The sequence below is a fragment of the Pan troglodytes genome, chromosome 10 (assembly GCF_028858775.2).
Source record: "Pan troglodytes isolate AG18354 chromosome 10, NHGRI_mPanTro3-v2.0_pri, whole genome shotgun sequence".
NCBI lineage: Eukaryota > Metazoa > Chordata > Mammalia > Primates > Hominidae > Pan > Pan troglodytes.
Window position 1 is genome coordinate 79,644,669 of NC_072408.2, and position 18,508 is coordinate 79,663,176.

Here is an 18,508-nt window from a genome sequence, read left to right on the forward strand (position 1 = left end):
GATACCCTATATTATCATTCTCCATGTTCAAAGTTCCACAGACCCCTACAACAGGGGCACAATGCAGCCAAGCTCTTTTCTAAGGAATAACAAAAATGACCTTTCCTTCAGTTCCCAATAAGTTTTTCATTTTCTTCTGAGACATCATCAGCCTGGACTTCATCATGCATTCTACCAGCATTTTGGACATAACCATTCAGTTAGTCTCTAGGAAGTTCCAAACTTTCCCTCATCTTCCTGTCTTCTTTTGAACCCTCCACCCTCTTACAGCCTCTGCCCATTACTCAGAGACTAACAGAAGCCTCTTTCACCCCTAAAGAAGAAGGGTAAAAGAAAGATTCTCTAAGACCTGATCTAAGACCTAGTAATAAGGACACCAGGCTGGAGCTGTATCTATGAAAAACATGTCAGAGATGCCAAGTGAAGCAGACAAGGAATGTGGATAAAGAAAGAAATTCCATGCTTCTCCTCTCTTTATTTATTTATTTATTTTTTCCAATTTTCCTTTCAGTGCTTCCTATGGACCAAACCAACATGGGAATCAAGGAGCACAGAAGTCTGAGAAACACAATTTGTAGTGAAGGAGTGAGGAAAAGATCTGAGGGCAAAATGACAAATAGGCTCATACCCTAAATCTAACAAAGAAACACATGGAAACTGCACATTTATGCATGACTACTGAGCGAGAACAAGATAATTGAATCTGTTTGCTTGGGCTCACTTAGCGCGTAGTTGCATTTATAACTTACAAATGCCTAACCAAATTGCAAGTTGGATGGAGAGTGAGGCAGAAGGTCAATTCTGCCCCAGCGACTTAATTAATTGAAAGCAAGAAAAAAATGAAGGCATATAGCACATATGTAGAGAAAGTAAAGGAGAAAAGGAAGCTACCTTTTTCTGTGTAGGGGGTAAGAACATGCTTTCTTTTGCAGATCCACGAAGGTGAAAATGGAGGAGGGCTTAAGAACAGGGAAGAGCTGGGGCATGGAGGAGGTAAAGAGAAACAGGTAAAATTAATTCCTTCAAGGAAAATGGGGGTGGAAGTAACAGTGAAAAGATATTTATTGGCTGAGGCAAATACGTGGGCTCAGGTGTAAGCTGTTCTCTCAACACAACATATCCATTGAATAGATTCATTTACTTACTAATCAATGCTCAATACACTATTCTTGGGCACTTCGGTTATTCTTCCCTTTATTTTTCATTTTTTTGATTATGTTTGTTTAGAAATTTTTCCAAATATTTGTTCATTCTTTTTCCAAATGTTTGTATGCTTTTTGAATAACTTAAAGTTGTCAATTTTTCATCTATTGAGATATTAATGATTTTCTTATGTAGTTGTATATATCCTTTATATTACATAGTGAACTTTTTAATATATATTATAAACATTTATTCCAATTTTATTTTGACTTATTTTAATTAATTTTTATATTGAGAAGCTTAAACATTTAATAATTATATTTTTGAAATTTTTACTGTCTTCCACATTTTCATGTAAATTTTGATGAAACATAATATACATATAGAAGAGGACATATGTTACAAATGTGTAAGCCATTGAATTTTTACAAACTGAAAATATAATCAGCATTTAGCTCAAGAAACAAAACATCATGTAGTACTCCCAGAGGTCTTCTTGCTTTCCTCCAGTCATAAATCCTCATCTTTGCATGGGGTAATTGTTATTTTGATTTATAACAGAATGTATTAATTCATCCTGTTGTGTTTAGATAAATAGTATCAAACAATAGATACACTTTTATGTCTGATTTCCTTTGCTCAAGATATTTATTTCATTAATTTATACTATTGATTATAGCTGTATATCATTTAGTTTCATTACTGTATGATATTCCAAAGTATGACTATCCAATTTAGGTATCTATTCAACTGCTGTTGAGTATTGGAGTATTTTCCAGTTGGGGCTATTATCAATAGAGTTTCTAGGAACATATTTTTCAGTAAATGTATTTCTCTTGAGTACATCCTAGCAGGAAAATTACTGGATCCTAGAATATGCCTATGCTCAGCTTTAGTTTTTCCACTGTTTTTAACAGTATAAAAGTTGGAAAAATATCTCTTTTCATTTCCACTTTCTCTTTTACTTACTGTTTGATATTATGTCAGGATGTATTTTTCCAAAGATGTCCATAACAGTATTTCTCATCCCACATGCTCTTTGCAATATGACTTTGCCAACCTTCCATCAAATTGAGTGGTCTATAGCCCTTTCTGGTAAATTTGGGCAGAGAAACTACTTCAAAATAGAAAGTGAAGAAATAAACATATATGACTTCTGAGACTATGTCTTAGAAGTTAACAGAAGTTCTGCCTTATCTTCCTAATCACTTGATGTTTAGTCCTGAGGCTCCATGTAAAAAGTCCAACTACCCTGAGGCTTCCATGCTGTGAGGAAACCCAGGACCTGTGGAGAGACCACGCAAAGTGGCCCTGATAGGAAGCATCAACTGAATTCCCAGTCAAGAGTCAGACTAATCAATGGAGACCTCCAGATGATTCTAGCCCCCAAACACCACCACCTGTTCAGCCTTCTGCTGAGGTCCTGAATATTGAGGAGTTTTATATCTCTAAATTTAGGAGTGATTTGTTATACAGGAAGTATAACTGGAACAATAGTTTAATTTTAAATTCACTAATCCACTTGTAATTTAACTTTATGTATGAGGTAGTCATTTTATGCATGAAGTAGTTGCCTTTTTTATTTCATATAATTATATCACTGACCCCAAGTATTAAAAATATTTTCTTATAATAAATTTTAATGCTTTAACTTCTTCTTTTTGGTATATTATATTCTATAAAACCTATTTCTGCATTTTTTTACTGTTCCATTAATCATTTATCTGTCTACAAATATGTAAGCATCATACTGTAAAATTATTTAGTTTTTATTATATATATTTTTTTTTCGAGAAGGAGTCTTGCTGTGTTTCCCAGGCTGGAGTGCAGTGGCGCGATCTCGGCTCACTGCAAGCTCCGCCTCCCGGGTTCACACTATTCTGCTCCCTCAACCTCCTGAGTAGCTGGGGCTACAGGTGCCCGCCACCATGCCCAGCTAATTTTTTGTATTTTTAGTAGAGACGGGGTTTCACTGTGTTATCCAGGATGGTCTCGATTTCCTGACCTCGTGATCTGCCCGCCTTGGCCTCCCAAAGTGCTGGGATTACCTGCGTGAGCCACTGTGCCCGGCCTACTATGTGTTTTAGGATAAAAGGACATTACCCTTATTACTTAATAATTTTTAGATATTTTCTTTAGGAGTCATACTTGTTCATTACTTCAGGTGAATATCTCATTCTTGACGAAACAATCAATTTTGGTTTTCTTAATGTCAAAAAATGTTTTGTTTATTTTAATAAAGCATTAAAGCCATTATGTTTAAATTGAAAATAATTTTTAGTAAGTAATGAATCTAAGAATAATGTAACATATTCTGCTATTTAAGAAAGTATAAGATTCTGCCTATTTTTATATGGTTGTGTAAAACCGGAGATTTAACACAGTCAGACTAGATGACCATTGAGGTTTTCTTCTAGCTTTAAAATTCTAAATTGATATACAGTGAATTTCCCTTCCATAAATAGCAGCTTCACATTAACATTGTAACATTGGAATAAGGTCCCTCCATAATTGCACATGTTTAGTAGATCCTCAATACTGGGCTTTGCTTCCAGTAGTGGTCGCTCTGTTATGCTTAATTTCATTCTTATAATTTTCAAAATTTTGTAAAACCAAGGCTGAGGGAGATAGTAAGCAGCTAATTCATAGAGTAAAGGGTTCCTGTCAATGACATTTATTTGCTTTTACTTTTAATCTTTATACAACTCTAAAAAATGTATATATTTTTTATTAACAGGTGTTCTGATTATCACAGCCAAGTATTAGGTTTTATACTTCCTTTAATTGGTAGAATGTGTTATTCACCACCCCGTAATCAAAAGTACTGATTCTAATGGGGTGTAGAGGAGAAGAACTCCTTTAATAATCCAAGAGTTCTTCACTCCTATGTGTGCAGTTAATTAATTTATTTCCCTCGTGGAAATCATAGATTTTTCAGTTCACTGTCCATTTCCACTCAAGGTAAAAACATAAAGGTCAGCAAGAAATGGTTAATGACCAGAAAGGCTGCAAACTAAGGAAATTTAGAAAGTGTGAAATTGTACATTTTCATAAGTCTGTTATTTAAAAATATATCAAAGTTTGACAAAATGCTCAAATTTGCCAATACATGACATGTGAGTGATCTAAAGTAGATCTTTGCCTGGTGTTTTTTTAGGTATAAAGAAATATGTAATTCACAGGAATCAGTCGAGACAGTACCATGTTGGATGACAGACAGCTTTTGAATATATAAAGTTCAGCATTTCCCCAATTGGGTTTAAACAGACTTCCCCTAGGAGCAGTTTCTGCCATAGAGTATTTATTACCTTGAATAATGTGACAGAAGGAAATGGAACAAAGGAAAGGATTTTTACCGAATAAAAGCAGCCATCAACTCTCAAAAGATAAACTGTCCATATTTTAGGAAGAATACAGTTCAGTAGAAAATACTGGTGTTAAAAGTGGGAGGTGAACAATGAGAACACATGGACACAGGGAGGGGAACATCACACACCGGGGGCCTGTCGGGGGGTGGGGGGAAAGGGGAGGGATAGCATTAGGAGAAATACCTAATGTAGATGATGGGTTGATGGGTGAAGCAAACCACCATGGCACATGTACACCTATGTAACAAAACTGCACGTTCTGCATATGTATCCCAGAACTTAAACTGTAATAATAAAAAAAAAGATATGAATATAGAGAAAATACTGGTGTTTTAATGACAATTTGGAAAAGCAGTTTTTATTTGCACTGTGCAAAGCAAGCACACATATTTAGTGTTTCAACTCAAATATCCACAGCTAGATGTCTAAAAATTGTAAAAATCCACAAAATGGTCTTCTTTTTGTTAGCTCTGCCTGAATAAACAAGGAGGCCAAACTCCCTAAACACAGTTTCTCAGTACAGGCAGGAACAGTAAATAAGAGTGGCTCTTAGAGAAACTAAGGCAAAGATGAAAGCTCAGGGAATTCCAGCGGGCTACTAGAAGCTGTCATATTCTACCTGCTCTTCGAAGATAGGAAGCCTAAATCACCGTCATCAAGCTTCAAGGAAAACCAGCTGCTGGCTTTGTTCTTGGGAGGAAACATTGGTTTTATCCTAACCCCCAAATCTGTAAGTGGCTCAAGATTACTATTCCATAGAGGAAAAAGCATGTAACAAAGAAAAGCTATTTTTCAGAAGCTAGAGCAGAAAAGGAGAAAACTTGTTGAAAATTATTTTTCTGTCTCTCATTTTTTTTTCTCTTAATGGAAAGTGTGTGTCTCTTTTCTGATCCAAGATAGGCTTATTAGGTTTGTAAAAGAGAAATAGAATGCTTCGAGGGTGGGATGGAGAGCAAATATAGATGCGAAGTCAAGTTTAAGGACCTGCACATTGATAGATTCAAGTGCTCTCCCCCTGCATATCACCTACTTGTCTAAAATTTCAAATACCCCTTTTTATGTCTAAAATCATTCTTAAAAATATTAAAGTCTCTTCTACTTTAAAGCAACTGGGGTTTTTATCGTTAAATTATATTATTGCTTGGCAAAATCACATGGCTTACATTTATTGTCAAGTTGCTCAAATGCACTTGGCATCAGAACTGCAGTTTTGTGATCTAAAATCTCTGTGGTTGATTTTGAAGATATACAGCCTTGATTGTAAGACTAGTCTTTAAATGGGCTGATTCTCCACTGTGCAGCTGCCCCTCCTTTTATGGCTTCTGAGTGTATTATATTGCTTACAGAAATGGAATGTTCAGAGGCAACAAGAGATAATGTATTAGAATCCATGTAGATCAGCATATATGTATCAATTTTCAATGTGATTGCAGAGTACTGCTGCAAAATTCCGTGCAATATCTCATATTAGGTACCTGTAGAAGTCAACACTCATATAATAAATAATTCAGGAATGCTAAAAATTATTATGCACTTAGACAAGTAACCAGTAAAATTCTAGACATAAGAGGAAGCAATAGTAATCAATGTCATTTATGATATCATCTTCCTCATGGAGATATTCATGGCTCCTTGGTTCATTGAATAAACTCTCTGGGGTTTAGCTTTATTAACATAAGTTGTCATAAGAACACTTATCTCAACCTAAATTGGAAAAATGGAAATGCTCAAATTAAACTCATATTTAACATATGAAACTTCCAGACAACATTCCGCTGACAGTGAATATAATTCAAATATATTATATTTTCTTATGTTTAGTAGAGCTTTCAGCTATCTGTCTCAAACATGTGAAAATGAATCATTTTATTTTTGGCCCTGCAATTTAAATGATACAGTGAAGAAGAATCTTAAGTTTTTTAAGTTTCTCAGCAAAATAAACTATTTATTGGTCAAGAGGCTCATAAGAATGCTTTTTCCAAAAAGCTTCATTTTTTGAGAAATAAAAATAAATCTCTTAATTTAATATTTATTTTTCACAAGATAAATCATCTTTTAAAATATGGCTCTGTATTTTGAAAAGCCCATCTTTAGTTTAACAGTGTCTGATTCTGACTCCGTGAGCTTCAACCCTCACTTAGATCAAGTCTTGGGCATAAGTCATCTGTTGTCTAGGGCAATGTCTTCTCCTAGGAGCAAGAGCTCCTTACACTGTGAAAAGCTTTTTCATACTTGCTATCCTTCCCTCATACTTTTCCTTACTTTTTGATTCAACTCACATCATCCTCTTTAGCAGTCACTAGGACAATCTTTTGATTCCAGGTGGAATCTTTTGATTCACAAAAGAAATTATTTTCAAAAGGAAACTCCTTATCCCTATGGGGTTATAAGACAGCCAGAGCGAAATTTCTATTAGATTAATAAACTTGTTTACAGTCTATCATCAGGTTTCCATGCAGTTATAATAGTTGTGATCCTAAGACACTGAAACCATGAAAAAAATTGATGAATATATAGTTTAGATAATCTCTCTACTGGTATTCACATGTTGTTTCTCTATATATATTTGCCATAACCCATATCCACTAGTCTAGGAAATACAGTTTGTAGTAGAACAGTGCTGTCAGCTTAGTAAATAGTCTTAACAATTCTATTTTTGTGAAAAAGATGTGGTGAGAAGGATTCGTTTCTTTTTATTTGCTATACTAAAGATATTCTTTCTTTATAGTTCTGTCTTTATATTTATCAGTGTGTTGGAATGATATATTTACCCAAAATGTTAATATTAAAGATTAGTGAACATAAAAATAACCCATTCATTTAGTTTATTAAAAGATAATATACCAGATTAGAATAATAGAACATTATCTACAAAGGCCAAATCATCAATAAGTGTCTAAATTAGGAAAAAAATAATAAGGATGTTCATAAGTGATGATGCAATTTATGCTTTTGTTATTGACTTCAACCATTTTATTTATTAAAATGTCTGTATTTCATTGAGGTACAGACTCTAAAATTAAAAATGTGGCTGACCTATACAGGAGTTTTAGAATTTCACAGCCTTGCATTTCACAGAAGATGTCTAGCTGCTACTTCCGTACCCTGACTCTGTAATGAACACATAAGTTAGACTTTCATAAAGATTTATCTTTAAAAATAATCATGTAGATTGAACCCTGACTAATAAAATTCACTAATTGTCTTGCCTTAGTGCAGCTATTAGTCAGAATTAAATATTTAGCAGCTCCATCTTTTTAAGGCTCTTTTCCAGTGTTTCTATAGGGACATTGGTGATGTAATCGGTTGCTTTGGTAAGGAAGTAACTCATTGAGTCACTCAGGGTTCTATTATATGACAATGGGATGTGGAGATGGTTAGGGAGAAACATTTATCTGCTCTTTCATTCACAGAGCAAAGACTGGGGAGGAGACTGACTGTTAGCTCTCTTAGGGAGAATATTGCATAATTTTAAAAGAAGATAGCTAGTGGGTTATGAGTATGATAAGTACAAACATTTCTATATGCTTTCCTGAAATAAATGATTTTATGTAATGATATATAAAACCTCACTGATATTTATGAATAAATAGTATAAATAGTAATTTATAAATAGTAATGAATAAAACTTCAATGTAGATTAAACTATGTGTCTCATTTAGTTACTGTGATAGCAAGATTATAGAACATTGCAGATGACATGCTTTTACATAAAACACACTATGGAACAACAACATCTCCCTCCAAAAACAACAACAGCAAAGTACATTGGCTTATTAATGCATTTAAATAACTGAGTAAAATTGTAAAGTTCATACAAATGTCATAATAATGTAGAATCCCCCAAAATATCTTACATCTGATTATTGCAAGTTCTTATAGCAGAAGCAAGATTTACAAGGGTCTTTACCTGTTTTGATCTGAGAAAAATGTTACTTAGGTTTTCCTCGCTATTTAAAAAGAGAAGTAAATTGTTTTATTTTTCTGCCAAATGACAAAATTGGTAATATGCCATTTCTATTCTCTGAGAAGTGAGCATATTTTCATGTGGTATGTGCTTCCTTTAGATACGCATCAAAACATTGACATAACGTGCAATTTAAAAGCATCTCTTGATGCACTACAGTGACAGGTTTAATTCATATTCGTTGCTTACATATAGTACTATAATGATGTAAGGTTAAAAACAAACAGTCTATGTAGGTTATTTCACTGATGTGCATTTTCCTGGGGAAAAGTTTAAAATTTAGCAAAATGGCTAATTCACTTGCATTATTTTGTTTGCGTCATTGTCTTTTTGTATAATTTAAATGGATAATTGATAAAGAGCAAGCTCAGCCAAAACTGCAACAGATGTTGCCCGTCATACTTGTGGGCTGGAGACCTAAAGCCCTTTCACCTCTTTTACAGACCCTTGAGAATAAAGTAATTGAGGAATTTGGTAGGCTATTGATTGAAAGTTCTGTGGTATCTCCCCATGTGCACTGAGACCAAAAAGGCACATAGAGAATGAGCTTGGTCTTTATTTGCTTTGCAAAGTGACTCAAATAAAGAGATTAGAGGGAAGGGGCCATTGTGTCCCAAATTTAGGTTGATACAGATCTTCAGTTCTTAGTATTTTTATTTTCAGATTGCCACCAAATGAGAATTTTAAAGAATAGCAACCTCTACAAAAGAAAAATAGTGTTATTTTCTTATGAGAATTAAACAGAAGCACCATAAACAACCTGCTAGTTCAAATACATATGCTATAGTGAATATTTTTTGATTTAAAAAAAATCCTTACCCACAAACGGAGGGTTTGACCATTAATTCGATCCATTACTTTGATGCTGCAAAATGCTTTTTCAAAGATAATGTAGAGTGAAAAATCAGTGAACTGCTATGGTCTTAAATATGAACCATAATAGTATATGGAAACTCGTCTTTCTTGTAAAAGTTGTTATTATAAAACCCGGTTATGTTTTTAAAAAATAAATGTTAATAGATGAACTAAATAATTTCCTTTGACTGATTCAGATGAAGAATCTCAATTTTTTGACATATTTATTGGTAAGCAGGTAATATGGCAAAGCAGAAAAAATAGCACTAGTGAGAAGTAGTAAAAGGGGAAACAGTACATACCTATTAAGAAATAGAATTTTCTAAGCACCAAATCAGACACATAAACTATTTTAAATTCTTGTTTAAGAATACTTAAAAATCTCTGATAAGAGCAGAGATGTAAATGAATATCTTTTTGACATACAAAACCAATATGTGAATAAAACTTTGCTGATTTTCTATGTAATACAAATCCTTTAAAAAGCTAATAAAATGATTACTATCTACAATTTAGGCTCCCTGCACATGATGAAATGCTGAAGCATATTCTAATACTCTTAGAAAGTGCTTAAAATCTTCAAAAGTGGATTTAAGTGCTCACTTTCGCTTCTTTATGGAAAGAGTGACGAGTTTTTACATATAGGATACCCATGTGTTGTTTACTTCCAATCTGTGAATTTCCAAAGCAACAGAAGTAGAAGGAAAAAAAAAATCCCAGGAAGGCATATCCTGTGGATCCCCCTTCTTGACACATAATTTGTAGGTCTTGATGTGGCTGCATTGATAAAATGCTGGGCGTGTAATGAAGTGAAAATGAAGGCTGCCCACTGCCTAGCTTTCGAACAAACTTAGATTGGCTATGTGTTCACAAATCAATGCTTTTCTCATTGAAAGATAATACATTTTGGCAATGCTGGAGAAGTTAGAAGCTAGAGAGGTCACTGCAGGGGGTTAAGGAAAGCTACAACAGTAGTCAGAACAGCAATTATTCCTAAAATAACTTGGTTTGACAGAAGGAGTAACAGTCTTACTGGGCTAGAATTACTTTTTTACTTTATTATGCTTGTTAGTAATTAGAAGAAAATGTTGGCAGAAACCAAAATTTGGAAAGAGAATTTTCTTGGGCTGTCTTTCTATGATAATAAAACATCCAAGGCAAAATAATTAGTCAGTTTTGTCTATATGGTGCCAAATAACCTATATCAAGTTTACACAAAGCCAAATATTGATTATTTATGAATGCTTAATGTGAATCTGTTCATATTCAGAAGTCAATCTGAGAAAAAATAACAACAAAAAATTAGGTACCTTAAAAAAATTTGTGATATACAATTGATAAATTAGTAATCACTTCTGGGGAATAATTTCACTTACTATTTGTGCATGTAGTCCCTAAACAGCCCAGAAATAGCTCAAATCTTCTAGTTTATAACTTAAGAAAAATCACATAAGAAAATCCCAAGTAACTGTAAACAGAAAGCAGAGTAGAGGTTTGCTAAATCTCTGGACAACCGCAACGTTTTCTCAGGACTGCTATGAAGACATTTCTTTTAGTCTGCTCATTTTTTTTAATACAAAGTAATACTTCATACACAAAATTATGCTAATTCCTGGTCATGCTTCTATACACCCTCTTTCCTTTTTTTTAAATAGAACAAGTATCTCATCTGCTTGTAATTGGCATGCTGCTGCCTTTTTGAGACCTTTGTCCACTGAATATGATATCATATTTTTTTTTTTGTTAGAGGAGAGCATCTTGCTCTGTTACCCAGGCTGGAATGCAATGATGCCATCATAGCTCACTGCAGCCTCAAACTCCTGGGCTCAAGTGATCCTCCTGACTTGGCCTCCCAAAGGGTTGGGATTACTGGCATAAGTCAGTGCACCTGGTTGGATATTATTTCTATTAACACCGAGACACCTTCAAATAATCAGTAAGCAACCCCACCACCAACAATAAAAGTACTTTTTAAAATCTTCAACAACTCTACATTGCCCAACAGTTATTGACTTCTTTCTGCTCTTTACAGGAAAACCTTTGCAAGAGATGTGTACACTTTTTTCTCCATTTCTTCACCTTTTGTTCAACTTTTTTACCTGCTGTGAAATGGCTTCCACTGCCTAAATTTCACCAGAACTGCTCTTTCCAAGGTCACCAGTGGAATACTACTTGCTAAGTGTAAGTTACTGTTTACATTTTTTTCTTTAGCTCTCTGCACCATTTAACTCTATACAATCCTCTCTGTTTTGAATAATGCTATCTTTCCTCCTGAGATTCAGTGGTGGCATATTCTACCAACTTGATCTTACTTGTCTGTTTACTTCTTAATACTATTTTTATTTTAGACTCTTCTCTCTTGAATATTAGTTCCTACATGATTGATTCTGCCTTAGGACCTCTTCTTATCTTACTCTATAACTCTTGCTGGATAATTTCATCTACTAGTGCTTCCATCATCATCTCTTTCTAATGATTCTCTATATTAGTCAAGAATATATTCAGTTACAAACAAACTAACCAACAAACACTTTTGCTACTGTGGCTTAAGTAAGAGAGGATATGCTGTTGTTGTCATTATACTCATTATTATTATATAATATAAGGTCTAGGAGGGAGACAGGGCAGGGCTTATGCCACCATCTCAATGTTTCCCTTTCTATCTTTCTTGTCTGTCATCCACAGCATCTAGTATTTTGTCCTCAGGTTTACATTTTAGAGTTCAGGCTTTAGGTCTAAGTTCTGAACTTTATAAAAGGAGGAAAAGGAAGAGGAGTCACATTAGAATTTTCCTTATGTCTTACTGGCCATAACTGTGGCACATGCTCATTCACACCTTTATTGGAGGGTAAGAAATCAAGTTTTCATTTTAGTAGCTTCTAGAGTAGATCATGATGAAATAGGGCTAAATACACTATTTGATTCAACTATTCTACAATGTTTGCTATCTTCCCAGATATTTATTTTGATCTATCTTGATCACTCCTTTGACCTCCAGACTATCTATCTATACACACATACACCTCCAGAATATCCACGCATTCACACACACTAGCATGTTCACAATCACATGTTGTCATTTGGCTGTCCCTTCTACAACTCAGGCTTGACACTACAGTTAACACTTCTCTGTCCTAAAACCCACTTGTTAAGTCCTGACAATCCCACCCCTATCAATTCTAATACTTTCTATTTCCACTATTAATTTCTGTTTGAACACTATCTTATCCACTACAAAAACTGTTTCCAGAATTTTTTTCTCCTTAAAGTATTATCTACATAACAACTGTAATGATCTTTTTACGTAGAACTCTGGTTACAGATAGAGATACTATGTGTCTGTGTTTCTGTCTTTCTTACTCTCTGTTGATCATACCAGCAATAGGAGACATTCTCCCTGTCTTTTGATAGCTAAATATCTTCTGTGTAGATCTAATTCTGTGTGACAGGGTTTTAAGGTCTACAGTTGGAGCAGGTAGGAAGAATGGCCAGAAGGGGAGAAATAGAATAAAAACTCTGTTTTCTTTTTCCCTTTTGCTTCTGGATTTAACTGCTTTTTCTGGGGAGCCTATTCTTTTGAAGTTACTGTGTACTATACTATACTATTCATAAATTAATCATAAGTCATACTTAAATCTTCTTTTGGCTCCTTTTTATCCTCAGTTTGCTCAAACTTAGAGAAATGAGTGATTAGCACCCTCAATTTTTCAAAATTTTCTAACCTGAATTTAGTTCCTAAGTGATCCTTGCATGTTTGAATGGTGGCGGAAATGTTTCTAACTCCTTTCCATAATTCTCAGAAACATTCTTTCTCTGTGTTCCCTAACTCAGTTGGGGTTGCCAGACTTAGTAAACAGAATATTTTAAGTGGCAATGCAAACCCCATTGCATTGCCTAACACCTATCCAGGTTCCTAAGGTACAAACTGGGTATGACTTTGAAACTTTTCTTTGCTCTTCGCTTTCTTTTCGTTATTTTTTCCTATTCTTCCTATCAAAATGCTCTCAGATGCCTCTAATTCTTGTTTTCTTACTGCCCAAACCCTCAACTAAACTGTCATAATCTCTCTCCTGTCTTATTTCTGGAACTTCTTAGCTGCTTTCTCTGCCTCTGGGCTTACTTCATTCCATGTCTCTATACTGTAGCCAGAAAACTCTTCCCAAAGTGCTAATCTAATATTACAATTTTATTTGCTCTTTTGGATGAAGTTCAAACACCTTACACTGGCACGTAAATTCATCTGTGGCATGGGCTTTGTTCATTTTTCTAGAACTTTCTATCAGCACTGTAAAGAATAAAAGAATTGGAATTAAGCAGTAGGAGAGGGAAGTGATGCAAAATATTTCAGATCAAAGAAATAATATAGGTGAGAGAGAGCTTGGCATATTGGAAGATGTAACAAAAGGTAAATATAGATGAAAAAGGAGGAAGGAGTGGGAATGAATGTGGGCGATGGAAGAATACAGTCACTGATCCCCAGGCTTTTGCAATCTAGAGTCTTTTTTTCCTCTGGGAAACTTGCCATCAGCTTAGAAGAATGGGTTAGGTATCCCTTTTATGGTTTCCAATAGAGTCTTGCCCTTTTCCACTGCATCTCGCACTGCATTCTATAGGAACTGCCAGTTAAGCTCTCTGCCACCCTGCACTCCCTCCCCACCAGTTTATGTTCTTCATGAAGATAGGGCCGTATCTGTCTTATTTATTTATCCTCACCACTTTGCACATTCCTTTTATTCAAGGTACTCAGGAAGTATTTGTTAAATAGATGAATGAATGCATTTATCTATCAGGAAAAAAATCTCATTATGTTATTCCTCTGCTGAAAACTTGTTTAAACTTGGGGTCTCAGAAAGCAAAATCTGAGACAAAAAAAATAATCTGCTATAGTTTTATTAAGGAATGTAACTATAGAAAGCTCAAGTGAGGAAAAAGGCAAAAAGTGAAGTGAGGGAAGAAAGGAGAGCCAATATAAAGGTGAAAGCTGGCTACCAGTTAGTATCAAGAGCAGTTGTCTGCTTAAGTTCATGGATTTCAGAAGCTGTATTAATTACGGGGTTTCACAGCCATTCTTCTTGGGGGACATAAGGGAGGAGAATATCTTCCACCTTCTATATTTCACTAGTCAAAGTTTGTCCCAGTACTGTTTTTAGATATAAGGGGCTGTTGTTTGGCTCCTACATTTTGTAGAGTTCCACACCATTTACTTCCTTCTCTGGCTGGGCCTTCGCCCACAAATTGAAGAGTTCATTTACCTGGGGGATTGTCTATACAAAATACATGCCCGGTCAGAATGCATGCCCTCCTTTTCTGACCACATACACTCTGGGTACCTGGAATTCACTGCCCAAATAGCTCCAACGACAATTCTTCTTCAGCTTGCACGTCTCTTTCCTTAGTCTACCCTCCCATGATAGACTAAAAAATTGGTTTCTGTACCTCCAAGCCTGAGAATTAGCCAAGAAGCAGCTATTGGTGTGGTGCATGGACCCAGCTTGAATGTTTGGTTTGAGTGTTCATACAGGTACATATAAGGCCACTCACAGTGCAAAGCTGCTGAGCTAATCAATGGTAGAGAGGGAATGCAAGTGGGCTCATAAGCCCTGGACAGTGTAATATGTTTTTATGCTGTGGTGGCTTAAAATTCAGAAATCTAGAAATTCTTTGACACATTTCCAAATTTTGAACTAATTTGTTACAAAGCAATAGGTAACTGATACATGTACAAAACAACAAAGAGTCTGAACATTTTTATTTCAAATTGTCCTTTACATTGTTATTAAGGTAGGATGATGGAACATATTTAAGAGCTTGTTAGGTTAATTTTCAGTTCTTAGTATTTAGTACCTTTAGATGTGTGGAATGACGCATCCATTTGTACTCTTGTCCTCTAAGGATGGGCCTAACCTTCCCCACATTCTTGGTTGCACTTCAGAGACACCAATCATTTCCTGTGACATGTCGTGCTTCAATTACAAAAGGGAAGCCATGGAGTGTGAGGCAAAAAGCACTCAGTGAAGGCTTGAAACTTCATGGTTTGTTTCAAACATGAATACAGTTGTTCGCGTGTCCCTGTGTAAAATTGTTCTGAACCCACACAAAGTTGATCTCTGCAGCAGTAGCTTGGTTGGAGAGAAAAAATGGCAGGAGATCCCAGAGATAAGTCAGTCCAGACAGATCTGCAGTGGTATAGAAGAAGTGACTGATATAAAACCCTTTAGTAGTCACCCATGACCCTCAATATAAAGTCCAGACCCTTTAAGATCTGGGTCCCTCTTTACTGTCTGTCTTCCTCTAATGACACTTCTACATCATGTTATAGGCTCCAGCAACATCGAACTACTTTTGATTGCTTAAATGACCACGCTCCTTTTTTTCCCTCTGCACTTTTGAGTATCCCTTTAATCTTTCAAAAATATTTTTCACTCCCCTTCTCTCTTAGCTAACCCCTATCAACAACAAACCCTTTCAGAAGCCTCTGTGATACCTTCATAACTCTTGCTGGTGTTCTCATTCATTGTTCCATAACACACTGCACTTATGTTATTATCACATTATAATGTAACCACGTGGTTGCTTACAGTCACAAAAACTAAAATCTCTTTAAGGGCAGAGTTGGTGTTATTCATTCCTGACTCCCCAGTGACAGGCATTGCACTTGATACTTGAAACCCATATTTAGAATGTAAAATTTTAGTGAGCCTGTGGAATGATGCTGTAGAAGGATTTGGATCGCTAAAACTCTAGGGGAAAAGTGTTTGCATTTCCTTTTAAAAAATACTGTGTGAGAAGTAAAATACAACAAAGCCAGTAATGGCCCAATGTCTTATTAGTGTACAATGGTTTTTTAAAAAGAACATCTTTCAGAGGTACTAGAGATACTATCAAATGTGATGTAGCAATTACTATCTTAACTACAATACATGGTGTAAATCAATGGTGACATTAAATCTTGTCTAAATGACCAGAACATGAGCTACAGCTGTCTTTGTAGCACATATTTTTCTTTGGTTGATTTCACTCCCTTAAGGCTTGTAGTTTGTGAACAGAGGTTTTTAATGACAAAAAAAATCAGGGATCATTTTATTTCAGTCTTTCAAAAGTGATCTCCCTAGGAAAGCCTACAGTCTAGAAGTAAATACCTAGTGGCTTACAAACATATTTTCAATGACTCTTGGAGTGATAATCTAGTAGAATAGAATTAGCTTTTTATCCGTGGTATACATATTTTTAAATGTCTCAAAGCAGTAAAATAGTGAATCCTCATCTTTGTTTTGTGATTTCAGAGATGCCTAAAAAACCGCAAATATTCAAAACAAATATGTTTAATTTCCTGAGTATTTTTAATAGGCTTTACATATGGCTATTCTCAGAGAGAGTGATGATCTAATAAGTAATCATAGAGCTCAATTTAAAAACATTTAGGAAGCATTGATATTAAATGTAATTGCTCTTCTTCTGTCCCAGAGAGATTAGGTTAAACATTAAAATCCAAAAGAAATATGATATTCACTTGTGTCTTTCTTCCCTTAAATAAATAATTACATAGCTCACTTTTATGAAAGTACTCTGCATAAACATCATCAACTCTAAATTTATGAATACTGTAAATTCTGTGAATCTGTGATTCTATCACTTTTTTTTTCTGGTAGCCTTTCTAGTGAACACATCATGTTCTTACTGTAGACGAGGAGAGGAGGTGGCGACCAAATGCTCATTTCACTTGAGTTCCTTCTATGATAGGGACTGTATCATACACCAGAATCTATCCCTTTTGTAGTTCTAAACCTATTGAAAATAAGATTTAAATACAGTCTCTTTTTCCATCCAACTTGCATGTTACTTTTTTTTTTCTTGATGCAGGTAAGTGAGATTCGATTAGGTCCTTATATCTTAATCGCTTATATCTTCTATGGTTACATATACACGTTAGTAAACGTCATTTCTTTTTCCTTTTAATGTTGTCTATTTACATGTGACACTTGCTATTCCCTTATTTATTTTACAATAAATAAATTATTAAGCTATTCAAACTTATTTTCTGTATTTTATATTGTTGCACCTATTGTTGTTCCTATTTATCTTAAACTTATTAGTAACCTATTTCAAAGGAAAGTAAATGGAAAATAGCATTCACTTATTTGAATAACAAATGGAGCAATGAAGAATTCCAGGTATAATAACATTATGGATATTCAGTTGTTGGAAAAACATTAACGTATAAGAATTCAAGTTGTGGCAAAATTTAAGCTTACATTCTCAGTAAACCACAGAGGTAGATGAGAAGTGGAATCCAGTGATGTGACTAATTTAGTTTCTATGGCTTCCATATGCCCACTTATTATACGAACATTTTTAATCTGTGTTGATTTTTCAAAGTCAAAAAACCTTAGATGATGCTTTAATGAATCTTGTATCATGGGAAGAGAAGGGAGGAAATTTTCAAATGCCAGCACAAACAAGCATGAATGCTATCATTGTTTATAGAAGAGGGAATCACATTCTTTTATGCTCTCAGTATTCTATTAGTAAATAATCAATGTAAGTCACTCTCTCCCTTGAATATAATTAAAAGCCTGCTACCAAAACACAAGAGTGTTTTATGTATGGATATAGAAATACGTATTCTCTTAGGAATAAGTGATCCTCTTTCCCGTTTTCCCTACCCCAATAAAAGAGTCTTAATCTGAGGTTATGTGCACTGGTATATTTCTTGTGAGAAATGACATTTTAATGCATAGGATCCTAAAGAGTTTTTCTATGTTAGCTTGAAACATGTGCAATTAATTTGTGATCCTTTCAATTATCTTGCCCTAAATGCATGCATTTAACTGGAGTATCAGTGTAGTGTGGAGCAGGAAAATTGTAGCTTCTTGAAATCTCTGTTGTATTCAGATAGCTGGTGTAGATTCATTAGGAAAATTAAGAAAACCAGACAGGCAATTTTCCAGAACATATTCTGTCATTTGAGGTGAGTTGACTGCCCTCCTTTTCCCTGCCACTTCACTGCACTAGTGAGGGTGGTTTCATATGATGCAGCACAGTTCCCTTTTAAGATGACAGGGTAGAAAATCTCTAGGGGACTTGGACTGCCAAAGCCCTCAAGACCTCTTCAACATGTCCAATAAACACACAGATCAGTGAACCAAGAGATAATAGATAGAAGTCTCCAGCAAAA